Below are 26409 nucleotides of genomic sequence, written 5' to 3' on the forward strand. Positions count from 1 at the left end.
GAAGAAATGACTTTTTATAAACTATAAGGGATTGAAAATAAATACAGCCCGTGCCACAGGAAATACACGTATGAAAAGCCCAGCAATTTAATAAAGTCACTCTTAGATCTGTTTTGATATCAGTGAGTCAGTTTATCTCTCTAGTCTAAATCAGAACTGCACTTCCTCGCTGGAACACAGTTTTAGGTTTTTTTCCACTTATATGTTACGACAGTACTTTCCTTACTGCTATACTCTGATGTGAATTTTTGTTCCTCATTGGTTAACCCTGGGAAAATTCAAAGTATATTTTTAAAAGTTCCATTTGCTACTGATGTCATGTCTTTATCCTTTTCTGAGCCTCGGGTCTCTGGAAGCTGCATGAGGGCATGGCCCCACTTGTGGCTGTTTTGTGACTCTCCCATCAGAACTGATTTGCTTCAGAGTAACTGGGAGTATTTAGGAACTCCAGCAGCCTTAGATCTATCTTTTGGAAATAGATATTGATTTTGCTGCCTTTGAATGTGAAGGCCTCGAGTGAGCCCCTGAGCTCCTCGTCTCTGAGCTTGCTGGGCATCAGAAGCTGAGGTTATGGAAGTACCTGCAGTAAGTGCCTCAGAACTGGCTTTGTGAGCAGGCAGTGCAGCAGGAGTCCTGGTCTAAAGACTAGAAGCCACGAAAACAGATGGCTCAAGGGCAGGAGCAGCTAATGTGGTTGGAGATAAGAAAAAATGTTACCATTTGTATGTGCCTCTGAAAAGACTTCGGACTGTTAGAATGCAGAGTGTCCTTTTTGTCTGATCTAAAGTCTTCCCTCAGCTACTTGATTGACTTAATCAGATCTAGGACCTTAAAAGGATTTTAGATAAAATTTCCCTTTGCTGGATTGAGCTCTGGAGTAAAGACCATCACATTCCATTCTTGCCTATAATTCTTGACTCATTCTTTTCATATTAGGTCATAAATGAAAATTAGCCTTCCAGTTTTGATGGGATTTTGTTCTTTCCTTCATCCTGATTTTTCTCAGAATCAAGTGAAAGAGATTTTTTCCTTAGTCGGAAGCCCGGGCTAAGTGGATATGCAATTTCCAGGCATTGTGCTTACTAGTATGTGTGCAAATGAAGAGACAGGGCAAGGTTACAGATTGCACACAGATAAGAAGAAGTAGAGATATTAGGTTAGAGTACCTCACAAATTCACTTTATTTCAGCAACAAACGTGTGTTTATTTTTTTCCTATTCTGAGTCAACAAATTTAAGTTGATGGCGAGAAGTATAGAAATCTTCATCTCTGTCTTTTTTATTTTCTTAAAGTGTATTTTTTTTCTTAAAGTATTTCAGATATAAAATTAAATAATAGGGTATCCTTATGAGATATAAGTAAGGGTACCAACTTTACTTTATAAACCTCAAGCATTAATTAGTGGGTTCCTACCATTATGTCCCAAGTGGTTTAATGACAGAAGAGGTAAAATTCAACCTCTAATTGAAAATCTTCTTAAATTCTTATACCAAACATTTCTTTTTTTCTTTTTCTTTTTTAATATATTTTTATTGATTTTTTACAGAGAGGAAGGGAGAGGGATAGAGAGTCAGAAACATCGATGAGAGAGAAACATCGATCAGCTGCCTCCTGCACACCCCCTACTGGGGATGTGCCCGCAACCAAGGTACATGCCCTTGACCGGAATCGAACCCGGGACCCTTCAGTCCGCAGGCCGACGCTCTATCCACTGAGCCAAACCAGTTTCGGCTCTATACCAAACATTTCTGCTTCAACACTCCTGTCTCTTGCCCATTACTGGTAATTTCTACTTCTAACTTAAGAAACTTCTGAGGCTTTCATCTGTAATCCTTTCCAAACCTGTAATCTACTATAGAGACTTTCTTTACATTTCTTTTTGAGAATTTAATTATTGATTTCTGACAAGTGTTGACTCCGAAACAAATGCTATACTAGAACTGCTACCTTCTCAGATAAGAATGGTCATAGTGGAGGAAGGACAATTTGGGGGCAGTAGGGTGAGGTTCCCTGCAGTTGGCAGGTAGGATGATTTTATTCTGATACTCCTTAAGAGTTACTGGTCTACAGAAACCAATAAACTTTTAAACATTGAAGGTAGTGCAGGATTGCCATTAGGGCATACATTTTTTTTATTTCTATGGCATACATTTTTTTTTATTTCTATGGCAAGAATAGATAAGAAATTTGAATGGTGGAATTCCCTCTCATATACTCCAATCCTTAAAACATGCCCAAAGAAAATCCTCTTATTACTGATGAAGTATCCAATGCCCTAGTTTTTCCTGAGATATGACAAACACCCAAATTTCATCAACAAATGTATTTTGAATCCAAGGTGCATAATACCACTAACACCTGTCTGAATGTTCCATGTGCTGTAGATGGACATCCTCCCTGCAGAGCCTTTATGTTGTACCTAAAGGATTCCAACTTCCCACCATTTAATCCCCTTGAATTTATCTGTAATTTTTATCTATGAATGGAAGCTTTCTCATTCTTGCTCAGCTAACCTTGTTGAGGAGATTCCATCCTTATCTGGTAAGATTGTTTACATTATTACACAGACAAAAACATTTTTGAGTCTCAGATTACCTTCATTGAAAAATCTATGAACTCTACAGAGGAACATAAACCCACACAGGTAAAGAACAACAAGAAAAAAGAAAACACTCTCTAGGAAGTAATTTTTACTTATTATTTAATAAGAACAAACCCTTTTTTTCCTCGTTATTCCTGTACTGTACTTTTCTAGTCTTTTAGTTTAATTCAACCATATATTTGCCTCTCTGAGCAAGCCTTTTATTTATTTACTAGAGGCCCAGTGCACGAAATTCATGCACGGGGGTGGGGGGTGTCCCTCAGCCCAGCCTGCACCCTCTCCAATCTGGGACCCCTCGAGGGATGTCCGACTGCCCGTTTAGGCCTGATCCCACCAGGCAGTCGGACATCCCTCTCACAATCCAGGACTGCTGGCTCCCAACTGCTCACCTGCCTGCCTTCCTGATTGCCCCAAACCGCTTCTGCCTGCCAGCCTGATCACCCCCTAACCACTCCCCTGCCCGCCTGATTGATGCCTAACTGCTCCCCTCCCAGGCTGTTTGCCCCTGACTACCCTCCCCTGCAGGCCTGGTCACCCCCAACTGCCCTCCCCTGCTGGCCATCTTGTGGTGGCCATCTTGTGTCCACATGGGAGCAGCGATCTTTGACCACATGGGGGCAGCCATCTTGTGTGTTGGAGTGATGGTCAATTTGCATATTACTCTTTTATTAGATAGGATAGGATAGAGGCCTGGTGCACAGGTGGGGGCCAGCTGGTTTGCCCTGAAGGGTGTCCTAGATCAGGGTGGGGGTTCCCTTGGGGTGTGGGATGGCCTGAGCCAGGGGCCTGTCGTGGTTTGCAGGCCAGCCATGCCCCCCGGCGACCCAAGTGGAGGCCCTGGTATCTGGGATTTATTTATCTTCTATAATTGAAACTTTGTAGCCTTCAGTGGAGCCAAGCCTCCTGCTTGCTCCGTGGCCACAGCCATTTTTGTTGGGATTTATTTATCTTCTATAATTGAAACTTTGTAGCCTTGAGTGGAGGCCAAGGCAGGCCAGGGCTGCAGAAGCTTGGCTTCCTCCATCGCCAGGGGCAACTCAAGCCTCCTGCTCTCTCCAGCTCCGTGGCTGCCGCCATTTTTTTTGGGATTTATTTATCTTCTTTTTTTGTTTGTTTGTTTGTTTATTTATCTTCTATAATTAAAACTTTGTAGCCTTAAGTGAAGGCCAAGACAGGCCAGGGCAGGTGGAAAGCTTGTATTCCTCCATTGCCAGGGAAACCCAAGCCTCCTGCTCTCTCCGTGGCTGCAGCCATCTTGGTTGGGTTAATTTGCATACTCGCTCCTGATTGGCTGATGGGAGTAGCTCGTGGGTGTAGTGGAGGTACGGTCAACTTGCATACTACTCTTTTATTAGATAGGATTTGGTCCTCTCAAATCTTCTTCCTGTACAAATCTTATTGTTTCTTCAAAGTTCACCTAAAAGCCCATTTTGCCTTAGAGGAGATTTTTTTGTGATATTGTTAACTCTACATTATATTAAACACTTGCTTCAATCTTCTCTCAATAGTATTCTGTATGTAAAGCACCCTATATGTAAGCCACATCCACAGATACTGTAGTGTATTTGAGACACAGACTAAATCTCTTATAGCATCCCATGTAGTAATCTGTGTATAAAATACTTCATGTCCTCACTGTGGTTTCTCCATAGCAAAGGCTTATATCTTACACCCAAGATAATCATGGTCCTACATGTGAAAATGTCTTACTCTGCCAGTGCTTTGATTTTGACTCTGCCTTCTTCCTCTTCAGGCCATTCATTTTTCTCTTTCTTGACACTATATATCATTTACATGCTACAAGATCACACTCCAAACTTACCTTTCTAGAATTTTTCTTGATTGATTCTATCCCTTTAAAAAGATTTAATTTCTTTTTTCTTCAGCACTTACTATTGCTATCTATAATATATGGCTTGCATTGGTGGAAATATTATATTTAATTGCTGTTTGGATTGTACACTATCCACATTTCTCTCAGCTCTCAAATTCATAAAGCTCCCAGGATGCTTTTGTTCCCAGCTATATGGGCGCACCTCTGTAGCAAATCTTTTCTTCTTTTTGTATTTTTAAATCATCTCTGCACACATCAAGCATGCAGTAAGTGCTTATGAACCAACTCCACCTGCACAGGTAGGAGCTACAGAAGACAGTGTGAGCTTCAACATGCACAATTTAGGATGAACAGAAGGGATAAATTTGGTGATAATAAAATTGATTGAAAGTGAGAACAAGGTATTGAAGAACAACAAGGACTCTATTCCCTTGAGATATCTAAAGGGAAAAAATAATTTATCTTGGATGAAGTCAGGGCACTAGACTAGAAGATGTACTGAGATTTTATCTAACTCCAGGATTTTATTAAAATCCTCATTGATAACACTACTTTCATAACATGTTTCTGGGAAGGGATTTCTGTTTTTATTTGTGTGAGTGTGTGTGTGTGTGTGTGTGTGTGTGTGTGTGTGTGTATGTTAAAAACTGCTAAGTAAAAATAACTTAGGAAAACCTAAATTATTTTTACAATTAAGTTATGGAGTAATTAAAACATGGAGGAACTACATACATGTTTCTACACTATATTTGTCCAGCACTATTAAATACATTTTGTTTTGATGGCTTGCCTTCTTTAAAAATCCAAGGGAAAATATTTTTTAAATGTTCTTTCTTTCTGCCTAGCAAATGACAAGATATTTTTATTGGAGATAGATACTTATCATTCTTATTTCATCACAAGAATTAAGTTTTTTTTTTAAGTTTCTCATTTTTTAGAAATGAGAGGCTGAAAAGTGAGTCCAATATATTTTTTCTAGAACTTCACACTCTCTAGTTGTGGATCTTAGTATTTATACCTACTTGCATATTTCTTCTGAGCTTTAATTTTTTTCTCTTCTAATTCATTTATTTCTGTTTTTTTTATTATGGTTTCTAATTACAGCAATCAGGTTTCTGGGGAGAAAAAATTTTTAGCTGCCAATGAAATGAGACTCTGGCTTCAATTTTCTGAATAGCTTTTATTTTTATATGATTCTATTAGGGAAATGGTGCTAAATGTTGATACTTTATTATGTCAGGCAAGTGTGAGTAAGATGATGCAATTAAGAACCCTATTTAGGTTAATTGATATGAATTTTATAAATAAAAATTTAGAGTGTGAATCTGTTTTAGCTTATCTCAGACTATGGAACATTGCCACTGAAAGCTAGAAATATTAAATGCATGTTCCAGGAAAATCTTCAAAAATCACTTATTTATGAAATAATAGTTTTGAATCGATAGCCATTAAAACCTCTATTGTGGTAGGAATTGTCACCTTACCGGTAATGACATAATCTGGGCTAAATCATGTCCTCTGAAACATAACTGCAATGTAATAACAGCCCAATTCAACATGGGCACTTACCTATTCCCTTAGTTGATATTGCACAACACAGGTGTACTTATAGTGACTTTGCCAATCCAACTCTGTATGATTACTGCCTAAGGATGGGAAGGGGTTAGCAGGGCCACAATAAAATATCCTACTGAAACACTTGAAGAAAGATGTGTTTGGATTCATATTGAATCTTCCCAAATCTTTTGTTTTGAACTATGTTGCCACCTTAGACATTACAGCTACCCTCTGAAGCCCCACGAGTTTACTGATGCTATTGTCCTGTAACATATCATCAGACTTTTTAGACACAACTTTTATAAGTTATAAAACAATCTGGTTAGTATGAGTTCCTTTCTGAAAGAGAGGGGGCTAACTGAAGTAAAGAGGGACAGAAAAAAGAAAGAAGCAGTAATACATAACTTATTATTGTATGTGGCAAGACAAGCGGTTTTTGCCAAAAGTCAGAACTCTTTTAAAACTTGTATTGACAGAGGACTACTGTCTGTCTTCCTCAGCGAATTTCCTTCTTATTGGTGGTTTTAGTTCCCCTGGAATTACAAACACACACAGGTGCATGCATGCTTTAAAAATGCTGAAAGTTTTGAAGTACATAGATTATTAATTATCAAAAGCTTAGTCAATCAAAGCAATGCAGGATGTGTTTTCAGAAATCCATGTCTAATTACACACGGAAATTAGTTCAAGAGGAACCAAGAAAGCTGATATTTACCTAAAACTTTACAGCTTATGTTCTCCATGAGCATTTCCCCACCTAGTGCCTCACCTGGTCTTGTTGCTGGAGCTCCACATCACCTATAAAGTAATTGACGTTTGCTCCCCTTTGTCCTCAGTCTCCCAAGGAGAGGGCTGATAAGCAGTGAGTAGCTTATAGTAAGCAAACAAGAGGCAGAAGGACCAAAGGCTGAACAGCTTTTCCCGGCTGCAGAAGGAATCCAGAGTTTGCCATAAAGAATGATAATAGATGACGTGGGAGCCTCCCAAGCTTGTAGGCTACTGGTAGTGGGTGGCGTGTTAACAACTAATTCAGAGAATTTCCACAGAGATGGCTTCTGAGGCGCTGAAAATAAACTGTTTATTTTGAAAGCAGCAAAATATTTTTGCCAACATTTCCATGTACTCTTTGCTTCCCCTTCCCCTCAGACCTTTCTATAAAAATCTTTGTATTTCCCTCTTGATGTCTTTTAAGAGATGATGTGAATATAGTTACAAGATTTTTTTTATTTAGGATGTCCTCTGGTTTTTATTTTCCTATTTTTTGGGTTGGTGCAGATGGGCGAGAAATACTGAGGGAAAATCCTTTTGGAATTGCAACCCTTTCATTTAAATATTTCCATGATCATTGATCTTCCACACAGGCACCATTCATCACTTTAGACAGCCCTGCTCTTGCTTATTTTTCTTAATATGTTACCAGAGGCTTGTCCTACTGTATGCAAATCGGTTACTTTTGCATAAATTCTCCTTTGCTCATATGTTATCAATTATTTTATAACCACCAACCATGGGCTAAGGATTAGAAAGAATAAGATAAAAACTAACCACCCACAAGATACTTATAGTCTAGTTGGAAAGACAGATCACCTACACACAAAATAATTAGTAATATAGTGTTATATTAAACACTGGCTCAAATTAATATTGTGAGGCACTGCATTGTGCATTATAGAAAACAGTGATGAAACTCTTATACCTGATCATGACAATTGGGAAATAAAGGCTTCTAGAAGAAAGAAATCAATGTGATTGGTTTGTCACGTAAAAGCATCTAGGCTGGGCCTAACAGTAGACAAAGTGTTATCTGATTAAGGAAAATAAGCAATTAGGGACAGCATTAGAGAAGGGACCAAGGAAAGGATAGTAATTAAAAATAAAAAGTAGTCTCAATGTATTCATGTGAGATCAACCCATTTTTCATTATACAGCTGAACTTGATGTATATTTTATATAGAATCATGCTTGGGTATTTCAAAACCAAAAAAAAAAGTTGTGACTTTTATAGGTGATGGGTAATGAAAGCCATAGAAGGGAGACTTCTTGAAAGAAAGTTTATGAGATGCTGATGAAAAAGGGAAGTCTTTACTTACTCGTTGTAGTTGTAGTGGTTTCTTTAAAAGCATTTTTAATAACCACAAATGAGACTAGAGGAGAAAGGAGATAATCTTTTCAGATAGGAAATAGGAAGATAAAGACAAATTTATTTTTAGAAAGAAATCTGCTACTTTCTGGATAATTAAAGTGTTTCTAGCTGATAGGAGCTGAGTGTACCAATTTCCAGGTCCTACGATAACCTGGTTTGTCTTACTTTAATGACTGAAAGAAAGATGAACTGACTCCTGAAATGGTGAGAAGCCAAGTGGAAGAGGCTTTCCGACAGGTGGGTGCAGCCTCCAGAGTAACTGCTCCCCAAGAGGCACCTATTAGAGCGGGGGATACGCTAGTGTTTGAAAGTTATTTGCATGGAAAATATACTTTCAAGTTACTTTTTGTGAACACTGAAAGCTTAACTTTAAAATGCAAGGTATTTGTCAACATTATCTGAAACACCGGCCTGGAGGCAAATGTTCCAACATATTTGTTTTCTTACAATTAAAGCTAAGCTGACAAGTTGAAAAGATGGTCTTCAAAGACATTCAGAGGCTGCTAAATTTTTGTCAATAATTAGCCTTCACTTTGCTTTTAGACAAGAAAGTCATCTACGTTTCTTCCCACATTTGCCAAGTAAGGATTTTCACTTTTAAATTTCTTCATCCTGGTGTTTGCATTTAAGCATTTCAAACAGACTCTTCACCCTCAGCCACCATGTGTAGTATTGCATTTATGCATTGGGCTTCTTACTCAAGTGATGCTATTTTTTTCTGCCTCAGCCTGACAGCCACTAATAATAACACATGAGGACAGTCAGACAAAATGAAGACAAATGCTGCTTGTCGCAGCAGAATCATAATGTCTCCAGACTCAGTGAAGACAGTCTAACTGTATGTGGATGTTCTTTATAGCTTATTTAGACCTGTGGTTTTTCCCTGTGTTTTTTTTTTAAAGCACAAACATTGTGCAGAAATACATTAAGGCAACATATGGGCCTGTTAGTTAGCCAAAACAATGTGGAACCATGGAGAATAGAGATTGCAAAGCACAGATGGATATTGTAAAAAATTCATGAGTGGCATAACAGATCTAAAAGGTAAATTTTAGTCAAAATTCAAGTGGCATGCATAGGAAATACTTAAGAATTTGGCTTTATGAGCTTTTTCAAATCACACAAGATGAAACATTGTGAATATTCTGCAGATTTGTTTATGCCATAATGTGAAAATCAGAGCTCATCATTCAACAATAATTATGTCTATATAGATTCATGCCATCAGAAATAGATTGCTGATAAACAGTAGCGCTTTGCTTCTATTTGATGTAAACGCTGCAGTATTAAATATCCATATTATTTCCAGCTCAATATTAGAAAGTGTCAGTCATTGTGACAAGTCAGACAAGAAGAGCTCATTGAACCACCATGTGTGTAGCCAAGCACTGTTGAATAACCAGGTCTTCATGCTGTATTACTTCGTTGTTAAAATTGAGTTCTAAGCAATAAATTGGCAAATCATTTTTTCCTCTTTTACATGTGATACTTTTAACCAAAACTGAAGCCTCAAGGAGACAGTGGATTCTTATGTGTACATAATCAAGGTATAGCTTGAATTTTGCAGAACTCTTGTCTTTGGGAGTTCTCATCTCTGTGGCTCATTATTGTTGTCTTGCGGGGGGGTAGTTCCCCAAATCTGTGAGACTAGCCTAATTAAGGTGTGCCTTTGATCCTCACTATAGGCAATCTCATTCATAAAATTTCCTTACAAGCAGTTCCTGAGCAGAGTATTCTGCCTAGTGTAATAATGAATTTCATTCCTAAATTTCCAGTGGAGGAGAGGCAGGAAGTGGAAAGGCAAGTCTGTACAGTCCACCATAGAAGCACTTGCCATTTGTGAGCTTTCTGATGTCTGGTTGAGAATGAGGCCATGTAGAATTCAGGTATGTTGTCTCCTTTTGTTGCTAGAAGGGAAAAGCATACACTATTACCTGAATGAAAGTTTAGATTATATTCAGAGTGATCCACTATATACTTTAAAATCTTAAGCACTGGAGAGACAAGTTGCATTAGACTTACTTTTTTTTATAGTTAAAGAAATTGTTGATGAAGAGGTTTACTGAGGCTTCCATTATACCTTGAAAAGATATTACTACATTCAAACAACCAGGAAATTATTTGGTACTAAGAAGAAAGATTATTAGATTAAAAGTAGACATTATGGACAGAAAGTAAATTGGATCACTTAATGAACTAGGCTTTTTTTTTTTTTCTGTAGGTAGCATACAACAGAACAGGTTTTATAGTTGGCTCTTCATTCTTGGCACTAATGCCACTGCTGGGACCTTGAGACAGCAAATTGAACTTTGTGATAGTTGCCCTATTAGTCTTTTCAGGCAGTTTTTGGTATCCTTAGTGAATTAAAAGTTTGCATTAGTGAACCCACTGAGCAGCGACCAAGACTAATTCTCGGCTCCATGTGACATTTCACACATTGTCAGTTCTTAGTAAGTGTTAGACGATAACATTTTGAGATCCTCATCTGAGAGTTGATGGGGAAATATCAAATAGTGTCTATGAGGTTTGCCAACTAAGTTGAGCCCAATTCTAAAGTATGTTTGTAGGGGAAAGGGAAAGCCGTCAGTGTTGTGTCTCCTTTCACTAAAAGGTACATTTACCCCTAAAATTTCACGATGAAGTCTGAGAAAGACAACAAGCAAGGAAAAAGAATGAGGAAACACAGAAAGAGAGGAAAAAGTAAATGAGAAAAAGTTGCAAATATAAGAGAGAATGTAGAACTGTCTCCCTTTCTTACCAATTATACACCCTGTCGCTATGGAGAGTCTAAGAAACATGTGGAAAATATCCTGTGTATTTTACATATATGTGTGTGTTTATATTTGTATCTTCTATTAAAATGCAAGCTTTGTGAGGCGGGCAGGGCCACTTTTATTCACTGCTATATCCCAAGCACCTTGCAGAGTACCTGCTACCGAGTATTGAATTTGTTGAATGAGTGTATTTCTTAAGAGGCGATTTTTCATATGTTCCCACTGTTATCTGAGGAATTATAGATTTGTTAATATCTCTCAAAAGTGTTAGTTTGGTTAATACTAAGCAACTAAGATTTCTGCAAAGTAACACATTTTAGCTCAGAGAGGTGCCATCTGGAGTGGGTGAAGGGAAATGGGATAGGAAACGTCTTAAATTCAGTTTAATGAATTTGTATTTGTTTCTCTGTAATGGTCAGATCATTTGGTTTGTTCAGTATGTAACACACACAGGGTGGGGAACCATCCCACACGGAACATATGATAGAGGTACACGTAACACTGTTCTAAGATAACTAAAAGTAGTCCATGACCTTCCTGTCTCTGTAATGTATAAAGAGCAGAATTCATTGGTCATGTGAAGGCCGGTGAGAATTCTGCACTTAGCAGTTGGGTGCACAAGTTGAGTTGCCTGAAGAAATTATAATTTCAGACCTATGTAACCAGAGACCAAGAAGGGCATAAAGAGTCTATTGATGGTCAAGACATTTTGAATGGATTTTCCCTGCTGACGATAGTCCTTTTGCCTTTTTATGGGATTTAAATTATTTAATTTAATTTTGCTTAATTTATGCACTATCACTAGATTCACTCCAGGGAGATGTGGGATGTAATTGGTTGCATTTGACATTGGCTTCTAAAACAACAATTTTTTTGGGGGGGAGAGAGCCTTGCTGAAAGTCACCAAAAGCAGACTCTGTAACAGGAGATGCACATATTTATTCTGATCCTGCCTTGACCAATGACAGAGTAGCATGCTTGGTAAGTTACTATACATATTAATACCCACTTGATTCATTATACCCTGCACAATATATATTTTTGTATATAGAATTTTAAAGGAAATGTTGAAAAAAAGGAAAATACACTTTAATTCAACAAACATATTTTGAGTACCTGGTATATGGCACTGAGAGATTCAGTGGGAACAAGTAGAGGTCTTCATGTACCTTTTTGTCAAGGAAGAAAAACAGACTTTAAACAAATAATTACAGGTGTGATGGATGTTAAGAGAAGGATGCTACAGATGTTTATAGCAAAGGAATTTAACTTAGGCCAAAAGCAAGTCAAAATAGCTTGACAGTATCAAGGTCGTTATGGTGTAGTGAGAGGGATTAACATGAAAATACACCAACTTATCTACTTATCCTCCTTTTTCCCTTCTTCTCTCCCTCCTTCCCTCCTTCCATCCCTCCCTTATTTCTTCCTTTCCTTCCTTCCTTCTTTCCTTTCTTCCATAATCGAATATTTAACAAATATTGATTGCATGTGAGCTAGGGCCCAAGCTAAATGCTTAGCTCTGCTGAGTAAAAACAAACAATGAGAATGGTTCCCATGAAGGAGGCAAAACATGCATTTTTAGACTCTCACACACAAAGACAAAATTGCAATATTAACAAGTGCTCCCCAAAAGAGGCAACTGATGTCACATAAGCATGTGTTGACTTGTTCTGGTTTGGAAGATCAAGTTTCAGTAAGAGTGATACGTGAGCTGATATCTAAAGCATAAAATGGAGTTAGCCAGGCACCAAGGCAGGATAGAGCATTTTTGGCAAAGAAAAATAGCCTATGCAAGGATCTAGTGACAGGTAGAAGTATGACAAGTGAGAAAGGCTTAAAGGAAGGCTAATGTGGCTAAAACTGAGAGAACCAAAAGGCTAAAATGGCAGGCTATCTGGGACAACTCTGTATAACCTTGAGAGCCAGATTTGGATTCCAGACTAAGAGCCAGGATGTCTTTGAAGGTTTTTGAGCTGAGTGATGTGATCAAATGCAGCTACTCTGACTATAGTAGAGAAGGAGTTAGACAGCAGCAAGCCTGGAGGTTAGGACACTGGTGGTGGTGGCTTGCAATTATCTAGAGAATGCACGGTACTAATCAAACCTGGGAACAGTGATGGAACTGGGAACTCAAGAGATATTAAGAAATAGAATTGATGACTAATTTGAAACAAGGAGATAAAGAAGAAGGATGCATGGATCATGCCCACATTTCTCACTTAGACAGCTAAGTAAGATGATGGCAGTCCATGAGATTAGGACTATGGGAGGAAGAGGAGGTTGGTAGGTGGGAATAGTGAATTCAATTTGGGTCATGTTGAGTTTGAGGTGTCTGAGGCATCAATTGGAAAAGAAAGTATTTGAACATCACAGCTTGGAGCTCACAGGAAGGACTGGTTAAGAGACACAAGTACCATTTGCTATAAATGTAGTTGAAGCAACTCACAGCATGGGTGAAATTGAGTGACTATAAATAAAAAGAGAAAAACATTTCTTTACCCGCGCCCCTCCCCCCATTCCATCAGACTTCTATTTATATATTTTTGGTTAGAGCTGAATTATGTGCCCATTCTAAATGAGCCATTAGTAGAGGAGAATGTGATTATCAAGTATGATTAGACCAGGTGGTTCTCAAAGGATGGTCTTTAGACCAGTAGCATCACCAGCTCATGGAAAGTCATTAGAGATATACAAACTCTTGACTCCATCTCAGTCATGGTGAATGAGGAAACTCTGGAATGGGGCCAGGAAATCTGTTTCAAACAATCCTTCTAGGCAATTCTGATGCTTTTTAAAGTTTGAGAACCATTGATTTAGACTAATCAGGTCAAATTCTGGGGCTAAGGAGAGAACTCATGTTCCTTTTTAGGAAGAATGGAGCATGGCTGCTGGTAGTTAAAGAAAAGTGTCTGCCATCCTTGACATTCAGCATTAAGAGGAATGAGCCAATAAAGAGGATGAAGATAAGAGTGGATAATTGAGAGAGAAGATGAAAGTGGAGTAGATAAATGAACTCAGGTGGAAGGAATGGGCTTTCCTAATAGAATTCCACTCCTGTGTTAAAAGGACAGCTTGAAGAAAAGGGTGGATGCAGAAGCAGATGGGCTGATGGCAGGAAGGTTAGACGTTCCTCATCTTGGTCTCTGGGAATGGAAGTAAGTCATCTGCTGAGAGAGAGGGGGAGGTATGATTGAGGTAAGATATGAAAGTGCAGAAAAAATTTAAAATACTTGTGGGGAGGGGGAGAGCTTACTAATTGGAACCTATTGGAATGTGTATGGAGTTGTAAATCTGCTTGAGGTTGGTAACCCTGAGTTGAGGGGGAGTAATCTGCCGGGCTGCATAATATGCAACAAAGGGATATAGAGGGAAATCAAAGGTACTTTGATTCCACTAGAGTTATAGTTTTTCCAGAAGGATGTGACAGAATAGTTAGGATTTTGTTAAGAGAGAGATTGAATTGATGAATCAAGCAGTTCATGCTGAAGGGGAAGGTGAGTGAAGATGGGTGCAGGGGATGGTTGGTCCATGGACCTGAAGTCAGGAGGCTGTCTTCCTCTTTAAACATTTGGTCAGAACCATTCTAAAGAATAGGTCAAACTTTTTCCATGTTCTTAATTAATGAAAATAGAGTCTTATTTGTATTATGTCCCCCTATCTTTTTATTAGGGAAGTTTGAGTACTGTTTGAAGGTGTCACATTTGCAGTGACTTATAGCAGGTTTTCCTTATCACTCAGTTGTAGGACGTTATGCAGGAAAATAAGCCAGAGGGCTTTAATTTGGCTTACTTTGACTGCTTTTTGACCTGTTCTATTTTTCTTTATTGATGAATAATACTTTTTCTAGCATGATTTTTATAGGCCTTGCACAAATCTTAGTAAGTCATATGTATAATATAAGGTGGAAGACTGCTTTTTATCCAACTGGATTTATCATCCCTTAGCCTAGCAGAGAGATAGTTGTATTTCCAAATGTACTTAATAACTTGAAAGATATTTAATATTTTATTTTTTATTAAAACAATCTGCTAAGAGCTAAGGAAGAGTCATTGTTTGGGAAGATGGTATTTTTTCTCATCTGTGTGCAGAGTAGCCATGATACATTCCAGCTATGGCCACATTGAACTTTGAGCCTGTTTCTGTCTGCCACCTGACAAGTTCCTCCCTGGGTTGTCCTAAAACCAATTATGGTAATCTGAATTGAAAATAATCAGGTACACACATTCCTGCTACAAACATCATAAATTCCACAACCAGGTAGGCATTGCTTCCATACTGTGCTGTGTTTTTTTTTACTTATTTGTTTGTTTGTTTGTTTGTTTGTTTTGTTTTGCAACTCCCACAACATATAGTGCAGGAGCATTGCTCTCTCCATCAGTACAACTAAGGGAAAGTCAGCTACCGCACCCAGATAGTCACAGTGTGAAGAGAGCATAGTGAGACTGTTCCTGTGGACCTTGCCAAGGACTTTACACGTCAACAAAATTGTTGGAATATAAGTTCCACAAGGACAAGGATTGTGCTGATTTGTTCACTGCTGTCTTCCCAATGGTCAGAACAGGGCCTGGCACCCAGGCACTCAATAAATATTTGTTGAAGAAATAAGAGACTCTTTGAAGATCAACATTCTACTGTACATTCTGCTGTCTGTTAAGAAGATGGGTCTTATATCCTGGTAATTATGTTTGTGATGGAGATCACCACAGGGAATGGAAAAATGTACAATAAAGTCATTTACTTACTACTTTTATAACAACTTGATTATTCAAAGTTTATTGTTAGTTGAACTAAATTTTCAGCAATATGATTTGTGCCTCCCTGCATATTACTTTGAATGATTATACATCTGTAAGCATTAGAACCCTTTGTAGTGACAGTGTGAGTATTTTATTTTAGTGCTAATTTATGTGTCATAGTTAAGATTCATTGAGGGATAAGATGGACAATTGCAGTGACTTATAGCAGATTTTCTTATAGCAGTGTGACCTCAACTCAATACATGATAACTTAGAATCTACCCCAAGCCTTCCACAGACCTGTTTACTCCATGACAAGATGGCCCTTGCCACAGGATGCTGGAGGGGAAGTACCACGGGTTGGTCAAATCCATGGATATTTGTGTTAGAGAGAATTTGGTCGAATTCTCACACTCCCTTCTACTTGCTAGTTGTGTCTCAACCCTGGAAACATTTTTTAACTTCTCTAAATTATAGTGTCTATTGGTATAACCAAAATATTAATACTAATACTAATCTCATAGGATTGTTGGGATTGAATGAAATACATGCAAAGTACTTAGTGTGCACAGTGCCTGGCACATAGTAACTACTTAATAAACATTAGCTGTAATTAGTTCTTAAAATCTATATATTAATTTATCTATATATAGAAATATTTAGATAAATGTATATAAATATGTTTGCTGGTGCTAAATTTAGATAAAGTAGTATAAATTACAAGGTTACTAGTGTTAAACATTAGTGTTTATTATAGATTAAAACCTGAAAATATCACTTTTTCAACAACTTGCTTAATCTAGTTGATTAGGAAACGTTCTTTTATGAAAATGTTACATTTACATTTTAGGTGGGTATTTATGAGTCCCATAGAGCAGTAGGCCAATCCTTAGATTAATGTTGGACTTCAAACAATGCTCTCAGTGGCTTTTATCTAAATTTCCTGGGCATTGTGATTGTCATTGACTCATACAAGATGACCAGTCTTCTTTTCCAGACTATACTATTTTCTTCAGGATTTTTATTAAGGTCAGTCAGCTCTCACATAGGAAATCCTAACTCTACAATATAATGCAGTCAGCTTCATAGCTCAATTTTTCTATATCCGTATGGGGATATCAGCCAAAGTAGAGACTATTTGGAGAAAGGAAACCAAGATACAGAGGAAATTAGAAATCATGTTCTTTGATGAATGTTGGGGGAACGATGGGTATCTGAGCTAGAGAGGGGAAAATAAAGACTAACTAGGACTATGAAAGGTACTCCCATGTATTCTTAAGGATATCATTTAGAAGACAACAAAAATGATATTTGTATTTATGGAGGAAAGATGAAAATAAATAGGTAGATATTAAGGGATGTCACATTTTGGTAAGCTTTAGTCATATGGACCAGCATCTGTAAAGTACATAATGATGTTTTTAGGTACTGGTCAGCTAATCTTCTTCCCAAGGTAAAATAGCTGGTTAGGGATAGAGTCAAAACCTACCTTTTCTGACTTCAAATTCAAGTTGTTTTTGTTTATCTGTGTGCTATTCCTTTGATCTTCATGAAGTTTAGTTAAGCTAGTTAGGGACTTGTACTGTTGATACCAATTCCAGGGGTCCAGTTTTCTACTGGCAAGTTAGTTTTATCCAATTCAGCAACCATAGGCTCTGTCCTTAGCCATCAAGCTTCCAGTTGATACTTTTAATTAAAACAAGAGACAGAGTGTGAGGAGCACTCACCATTAATTTAAAAGCCATTTAAAGATATTTCCTTTTGAATGTAGCTCAGTGATGTAATCTTTATCTGAGGACAGTATCTGAATTTGAAGGTAAGTTGTAAAAATTTTCCCAGTAGCACCTTATTTATGTTCCCCACTGATCTCTGTAAATGAGCATAAGCCATGAGGAATGGGAAAGAATGGACTTAGATAGATGGAACTGAAAAGATGCATTAGGGAAGTTTGTTAGTGCTGCTGATGATTTGTGCCACCTGGCTCTCCCCTACTTCCAGGAATTTATTCTTGTAAATTATTTCTTAAGATGCAGAAAATCACAAAGCTAAAATTTCTTCCCTATCGCAGATGTCCTTCTGGGCTGGACCAAGAGTCTGGGGGCAGATGAAGCTCAGGATTATCTGCAGAGTATTGGCTCATGGGCAAGGGACAGGGTGTGAGCCTTTGTCATTTAGGTATAGGGGAGTGTTGCTGGTGTCATTTCTTGAGCTGTTCCTTTAGGAAATTGCAGCATAATCTGGGTGGGTTTCCTGAAAACCCCACTCATAATTTTTTCAAGGAAATGAGGCTTAATCAAGGTTGTAAAATAAGGGGAGCTTGCTATCACTCTTGCACGCTGGTGGAGCAGTGTGGGGTCAGAATATGGTGGTGTAGGACGAAAACCAGAACCCAGTTTTTGCCTCTGTTTTTCCCTCCCTCCCTATCTCCTTCCTTTCTTTCTTTTTCCTTTTTAAATAAAAGAGGAAATATTTTTTAGGAGTAGAGGATAAACTGGTAGTTTAAACTTGTCTGTGATTTTCTGACAATCACACAAAACGCTTCCTGAGTGTTGGCTCATGTGGTCACCTCCAGGAAGTGTTCAGATTCTTCAGGGCACGCAGGCCTTAGCAGAGCACATGTTATGGCACAATTCCAAGTATTCTTCCTTCTTCACTCTCCCAAGCTCACTCCCACTCTTAGGGGTCTGCACTGTGACACAGCCCTTCCTAGCGTAGTGGGTTGAAAGCGCTGATTTGCTAACACTCTGATACTAATCCAGAGACATGAGTCAGGCAGCAGAATTGGCATCAGATTTCCTCAGAAACTAAGGTGAGCGCTCGGGAAAGGGTGTTGATTTCCACATCCATCTTCTCCCTGCAAATTAAATTATTAATTTTCCCACATGCCTTCTTGTTAATGAGAAGAGCGGTGGCCTTTATCTGTGCATGTGTGCAAACAAAACATCACAGCAGGGGCTCCTGAACTGCCCAGGCAAGCTGAGGGATGAAGCAGTCAGCGGTAACTGCCTTGGTACAGCCTAGTCTGTGTCATTTGTGAAAGTCTGGCTGGCTGTTGGCATCGGAAACATGGCAGGACACAGGCTCCAAATCACCTCCCCACACAGCACACACACCCTAAGATGAAAGCTCCTTTTACAAATACAAAGGAGAGATCAGAAGAGGGAAAATAATAGCATTTAAAATGCACATGTGAAATGCAAAATTATGATTGTTTTCCCAGGTTCCATTAGAGCACTTCTATTTTCTGAGATGATACAGTGTTTGGTTCCTTTGCCATGTTTCAGACAATAAATACAACTTTACCATAGATGCTCTACCACATCTGGCTTTTCCAGCTTTTCACAGTAACATATTACTGGTTAAAGAAGGATGTTAACTTTTTTGGTCTCTAGTGCCCCTGAATGTCACCAGTAATGCCTGGTTCTTGACAAGAACAAACTAAAAAATCACATATGTCTACATAGGTTGTTTCTTATAAGAATTATGTAAACATTAAAAATTTACGTATTAGTTTTTGTTTCAGGGCCATTCACTTTTGTTGTTGTTTTATTTCATGGATTTGAACATTGAAATTGCTCCCCACTGGAGAGGAGAGTGATTCCTAGACCCCGATCTAGTGTCGGTGGCTGCATGACACAGAGCAAATTCCACTGCAGTGGTCATGGAGGATTGTAGATTGTTATTTAAAAGATTTATCGTTTGCCTTTGTTTTATAAATGTCAGTATCTTCTTTGGGGATCTAAAGTTCACCTTTTCTCAACAAGTGTCAGTGATATATCCATTTATTAAAATTAAATGCAAACTTTCAGGTTGAGCTGAATGAAGAGTCAATTGTGGTGAATGTTTATGATACCTTAGAAACTGTCTGTAATGCCCAGATTAAGCACATGATACTCTCTTAAGTCCCTTCTCCCCATCTAATCAGTTATTCCAATGAAACAAATATAATTTTTGGAGTTACTTTTCTCTTTTGGTAGTCTTTTCTCTTTTAAAAATGAAATCCATATGAAAAAATATTGATTAGGCGGATCACCATAGCATTTTTTATATCACTTACTCATGTGAGTAGATATAAAATAAACCCATCACATTTGAACATTAAAAAAAACCATAATATTATATATAATTTATCATATTTACTTTTTGTGAATATATAGTTATTTTTTTAATTATGAGGAATAAGGGTCACCATGTAAGGAGAAAATTATTTGTTTTATTTATGTATATCTTAGTAATTTATAAGGGAAAAAATCTGCAGGATCCCCAGCTCCCCTTCACCCTTCCAATTGTGGAAAAAGGGACAATTTTTCACTAACAACTCTAGTTTCTAATAAAAGGGAACAGTTTGTACAGTCTTTTTTAAAAACAATATATTCATTTTGGGGAAATTGTTCACCTTAAAAATATTTCTGTACATTTGCTTTGTGTTGCTATATGTCAGAGTAATGAAAAATACAGTTTTTATATAGCTTGTGGGCATTGGCTTTGCTTGCATTTCATTAAGGAATATATGATCTTAATCACTTTATATTTTCATAAGATGGGTATCACAAAAATATCCCACTCATTCACTTATGAGTACATAAAATAGCAATCTCAAGGGAAATGGATGGTAAACCATTGGCTTAATATAGGTTATTAAAAGTACCATGTTGACTCCAGTGTGAACAGCAGCCTCATTTTTCACGTTCTGTTTCAAAGGAGCCCTCTGCTGGACAGCTCCACATGATGTCACAGTACACACATATTTATATATGATTTATAGGCCATAGCTAATATAACCTAAAAGCCATTTGTGATCGAAACTCTATCGTTGCAAATTGAATGCATCACTGAAGCCTGTTTTGTCATCATTTTTTCATATTTAATGAACACCCAATTGTCTAAAAATAAAATGTTCATCCTTAAAGTTTACTGTAAATCACTGTACATCAGCATATTCCCACACATGAGATAATCATATGAAATTAACATTCATTACCAATAATTTCAGTAATGAATTATTCAGCTGATATGCAATTATCACACACATTTTTAAAGCAATTACTTTATTACATAGGTACTCCGTGTCTTTGATTTTACTTGTCTGTATTGCATATGTAAATGTAGGGAATATTTGTTCTTACCACACTTTGGAAAGTAAAGGGTTTTTTAACGCTTGTTTGTTCAATGCCATCAGGCTGTAGGGATATATAGTTAGGATTAACTACATCTTAAGAAAATTTCAGTATCAGAAAATTGTTGTGATAAAATGAGGCAAAAACAACAAAAAGCAAACAAACAAACAAATCCTGGACCATGAAGTTACAGGAATGAGATGTTTTCTGAGCATGATTTCAGTAGATTCATTTAAGTAATAATTGTATTCTAAAAATCTTCTATTATTCAAAACAATGATTAAAAATGACTTTAATTTACCATTCCTTCTGCATTTAGTCTTAGATTCTAGACTGAATTGGGAGACCATATAGCATCACAAAACAAACACAAGCTTTGAGGTTAGAGAGACCAAGTCCAGATCCTGCTTCTGTGACCCTCAATTATTTAACCTTGTCTTCAGACAGGAAACAGTGACTGTCTAAGTGTTGTGGTAAGGGTTAATGACATAATATCTGTACAGTGCCTAGCACAGCATGCAGGGAATTGTGAGACATGCTGCTGTAGAAGGTTCTCTATGAGTTTAGAGGCAACTACTCTACTTTTCAGGCCATGTTTATGTTAATTGTGTTAGCAAGTAGCAGCTAAGATAGAGCCATATATTCTTTTTTTAATTTCTTTATTGATTAAGGTATCAAATATTTGTCCTCATCCCCCCATTCCCATCCCAAACCCCTCCCCACGCATGCCCCCACCCCCCTGTTGTCCGTGACCACTGGTTAGGCTTATATGCATGCAAACAAGTCCTTTGGTTCCAGAGGCGCCGTGTGCGGCAGGCAGGCCGCGGTGTGGTACAGGGTCAGGGTCATCCAGGGCTGCGGGCCTGCAAGTCACGTGGGTGCGGCGTTTCCTGTTCTTTCCCCCACGGGGCTGCAGCTCGTGCCTTGCCTTCCCAGCCCGACCATGGCTTCAGCTGTGGAGGAGCTACAGAAAGATCTTGAAGAGGTGAAGGTGCTGCTGGAAAAGGCCACTAGAAAGAGAGTACGTGATGCTTTTATAGCTGAAAAATCCGAGATTGAGACCGAAGTCAAGAATAAGACATAGCAGAAATCACCAAGGAAAGCAGAACTTCTTGACAATGAAAAACCAGCTGCAGTGGTTGCTCCCATTACAACGGACATACAGTGAAAATCAGTAATTATGGATGGGATCAGTCAGATAAGTTTGTGGAAATCTATATTACCTTAACTGGAGTCCAGCAAGTCCCCATGGAGAATGTGCAGGTGCACTTCACGGAGAGGTCATTTGATCTTTTGGTAAAGAATCTAAATGGGAAGAATTACTCCATGATTGTGAACAATCTCTTGAAACCCATCTCTGTGGAAGGTAGTTCAAAAAAAGTCAAGACAGATACAGTCATTATCTTATGTAGAAAGAAAGCGGAAAACACACTGTGGGACTACCTGACTCAGGCTGAAAAGGAGTGCAAAGAGAAAGAAATGACACTGAGACAGATCCTAGTGAGGGACTGATGAATGTTCTAAAGAAAATTTATGAAGATGGAGATGATGCTATGAAGCGAACCATTAATAAAGCCTGGGTACAATCGACAGAGAAGCAAGCCAAAGGAGAGACAGAATTTTGGGACTTTAAAGGTCTTTTGGGAATTGTGATGTGGAATTAGTGATGTTTCCAATAAGGACATGTTGGTGAGCTGCAGATAAATTTAACAGATAATTTTACAGAGCCTTCTTCTAAGTAAAGGCAATGAATTCTCCTCCTGGAGGATTTATTTAAATAAAATATGCTTATTAAACAGTGCCTCTAAAGATGGTTTCCTTAGTAAACTGGTCATTTTGTTCAAGGAAAATTAATATTTGCATTCTCATGTGAAATGTAAAGAAGCAAGTCTTGCCTAATAAAAATGCCATATTGTGTGCATTTTTGTTCAGCTAAGAGGTAGGGGGAAAATGTTACTGCTTGTTAAGTTCTTGAGACATCAGTTCTCACCAATGTAAGAATAAGTAAATAAAACTTGAATTTTTTCAGAAAAAAAAGCCATATATTCTTGAACTTCATTTATATGTAGCACATTAAGTATTATGAAACAGAAATAATGAATAGTATGATAATAGTTGTAGACATATCTTAATTTGCAGACTTTAGAATTATACCTAATTCTGACTCAAAAGCCTGAAGTCCATCTTTTCTCTGAAGCATCCTAACTAAGAGGAACCATGAAAATTTTATTCAATGTGGGCATAGCTTTAAAAAAAATAATGTCCAAAACAAAAAGAAATGGTTGTTTTGGGTCAGTTTAGTAAATCACAGTAATCAAATTTCCACGGTTAAAAATGAAATATAAATGAGGGATGACATAATCTGAGATAGTACTATTAGGTCACACCCCGCCCCCCCCCACCCCATACACACACTTATTCTGTCTTTATTAGATTATTTACCCCTTAAAATTCACATCCCACCAAGTTGATTCTTTCTTTTGAACATAGTTTAAGAAAAGGCTACATATAGCTTTGCAGTAGTTTATACATGTGAGTGTATTTTTTCACAGAAATGTAAACAAGTACCCAGAATATGAATTGAATGAATTTTGTTTGAATAAATAAAAGAATGAACAGTGGATCATTCATTCTCCTAGCAGCTGATTTCAAAATATTCTTAGGTGGATCATGAGCCAAGCCAGACTCTCAGTAGGAATAAAACTGTCATTACAGAACCATTGACTCAAATCATGTGGTCACTTTTTATTTTTGAACCTATACATATAGCAACAGCCAACATGTTTTCAAGGTCCCCCCAAAAAAACTGGGGGAAATATACTCACCTATAGATTGAAATGTTTAATTCAGTAATCGAATATCACAGGCTTCTGTAGAAGTTATAAGTCCAATATGAATAGAAACACATTAATTTTTAATTTATTCAACAACATTTATTGAATATCTGATAATGTATCCAGTGCTCTGCTTTATGCTCTGAGGAAAATAATGAAGAATAAGAATCATCGTTGTTGGCTTTTGAGGAACTCAACTTGGAGGAAGTATGAGTTACCATGCCTAACAAGGTCCAGGCAGTATGGGTCAGGGCATTGCTAATTAGTGTCAGCCTGGGAGGTTTCATGGAAGTTTAAGTGTTAGGAACTTAGATGGGCACTTGATGATTACTAATAGTTATACTTATGGGATCTATAAAATACTTGTCCAGTGTGAAATCCATCAGTCATAACCCATTAGTCATTATCTATAGATCAGTTGTCAAACTCTGAACTCTAGATCAAAGGGCAAAATCTGGCCAAACAAGATCTGATAAAAAGCCTTAGATTTGATTAGTTTGGTTAGCATTAGATTGTTTGGGGCACATTTATAAACTTTTAAAATGTTAATACAATATCCTATAAAAGTAAAATAATGTTATCAGTTTAGCTTTCTATTTCCAACATGCTCTGGGGTCATCCTGCTCTTAAGAATTTAGGATTTTCTAAAGCCCTATCTTGGTGCCTCTCTTTGAAAAGAAACATTATTTTTTTCACACATTTTAGTAATTTCCTGACTAAATATTTTAAGTGTTATAATAGAATTCTGGATATATATCACATAGAGTGCTTGAATTATTTCAACACCCTTGGTGTTAAATCGTTATCGGATATGGCTACTATAGTGCCCATATGCTTCTGAATTCTAGGCAATGGCTTAGGCCCTGGGAGAACATAAGTTGGATTTCTTTACCCAAGGGTGGAGGTAGGTAAGTGAATATGATTTTAAAAGAGTAGGAGTGGTTTTATTTACCAACATGCTAAAACTTACCTGCCTCAATACGTCCTGTCCCTTTCAATGTATATAATGTTACAATCACCAGTGTACAATTCTGTAGTTTCTAGTGCCAGGACCATCTTCAGCATCATGATACATTTCCTATAACAACTTGTATAGAACAAGCCCTAATCCACTTCTGTCCACACAGAACAGTGTTCCTGGCCTCACAGCTATTACATGATGGTCTCAAAAGGGACCACTGTTTCTGAGAGAAGCTGCTGTTGCCCCGTTGTGGTGATTCCCCAGTACCTCTGACCTCTCCCAGGAGAGGAGGCAGGTACATTTGTCAAAACCAAATATCCCTACGATCATTTCTTTGCAGTTACACAAATATCAGTATGCCTGGAGTTCAGTCTTTTACACCAGGGAAAAAGAGGGGCAGAAAGAAAGCATGAAGAACAGTGATTTAGAGAGATGATCCCTCTCTTACACACTGGTAAACCATGATGCTAACAAGTCCTGTACTGACCAGTAGATGCATGCAACGATGACATCTGTAAATAGGTCAAACTAAACTTGCAGATGAGTTTCATTATGCTTCAATATGTGCATGGATTTTTTTTAAAATTCATAATAGCCAATTAAAGGGATCAAGAGGTAAACATGTTATATTTCAACACACCTTTATATCTTTTGAAGTTAATATCTTGGACATATGACCTGCTTACTTGAGTGATTGCCACTGATCTAACACATCAGTGTGTTAGATCGCGAACCTTAACTAAAACCACAAAAAGTTCCTCCTTGAAAATTCTACCCAAATATATCATCTTCATCTTTCATCCTGTTTAAGATCCTGGAAAAGAAACTGCTGTTTATATAAACTGGCGTTTCAAGTGCTGCCTACCATTCCATGTCCATGTTCCTAAAAGGTCAATGCATGTATTTAAATTTCTTCTGAATACCCAAGCATTGCTGCCTGCTTTCACTCATTTTACAGCCTATTTCATCAGCATAAACAATTTTTTTAGTAAATGTGGATATTTGGTTCAGATACCCTTGAGGCTCTCAAGTCACAACTCACATGCATGCATGGAAACTGTTTAACCAACTTGCAACTAGTTAGAAATCTGAAAAACTAAGAACATCTCTTTTAATTAGGAAAAACAACTGTTCCTTATTGAAATTCTAGTGGCTGTGTCCTCATTTTCTAGTCTGGTGTTTTCATGTTGAGGCTGCCTGTGGCCCAGTCTGCCTCTACAGTGTTTGCTTCCTAGTGGGCTTCTGAAAGACGTGTTAACAGTCACCCAATGAGAAGAGCAACACTCACTTAGTAAAAAGGTCTAGTGGTGATCACAGCTTATGAGCCTGGAGGTTGCAGCACAAAGGAGGCCTAGGAGTTAGAACACTGATCGATTGTTGTTGAGTTTGTTTATTTCTATCATTCAAAGCTATAACAGAAGATATGATCAGTTTCTGTTTTGTTTTGTGTTTCTTATAATTAGTTTATCTTGTCAGCAATCTAATCAGGGAATTGGTTTTAAAAATTCACAGGCACAGAGATTTCTAATGTAGATACTTTCCAAAGATAAGTAGAACAAATTTTTTCAAGCTTGCCTGCTGGGGAGAGAGAAAACAGTGTCAAGAAATTGCCTGATCTATCTGTGGTCATAGAAAGAGTCAGGTTAAGAAGGATGGTACTTATAATTGAAACCCTTGGTCCCTAAGCTTTGATTCACTTAATAGTTTTGTACCATCTGGATTCTATAGTAAAGTATTGAAGGAATCCAATTGACTGTCCCAAATAGAGTGTCTGTCAATCTTCCCACAGGATTGATAAAGAGAGGGAGGCCCCTTCCTGCACAGGAATATATAGTTCTTCCTTTTAAAAGG

General features: G+C 37.7%; 1 protein-coding gene and 1 pseudogene across 18 annotated transcripts in view; both read left to right on the top strand.

Annotated features, from left to right (window-relative positions):
- Positions 1–26409, top strand: part of NPAS3 (neuronal PAS domain protein 3) — a 914130-nt gene that overhangs the window by 499753 nt on the left and 387968 nt on the right. The window lies entirely within an intron of this gene.
- LOC308247622 (calcyclin-binding protein-like) lies at positions 21707–22470 on the top strand (annotated as a pseudogene). Its single transcript has one exon. The product of its transcript is annotated as a calcyclin-binding protein-like (transcript).

Source organism: Plecotus auritus, assembly GCF_963455305.1.
Source record: "Plecotus auritus genome assembly, chromosome: 1".
NCBI lineage: Eukaryota > Metazoa > Chordata > Mammalia > Chiroptera > Vespertilionidae > Plecotus > Plecotus auritus.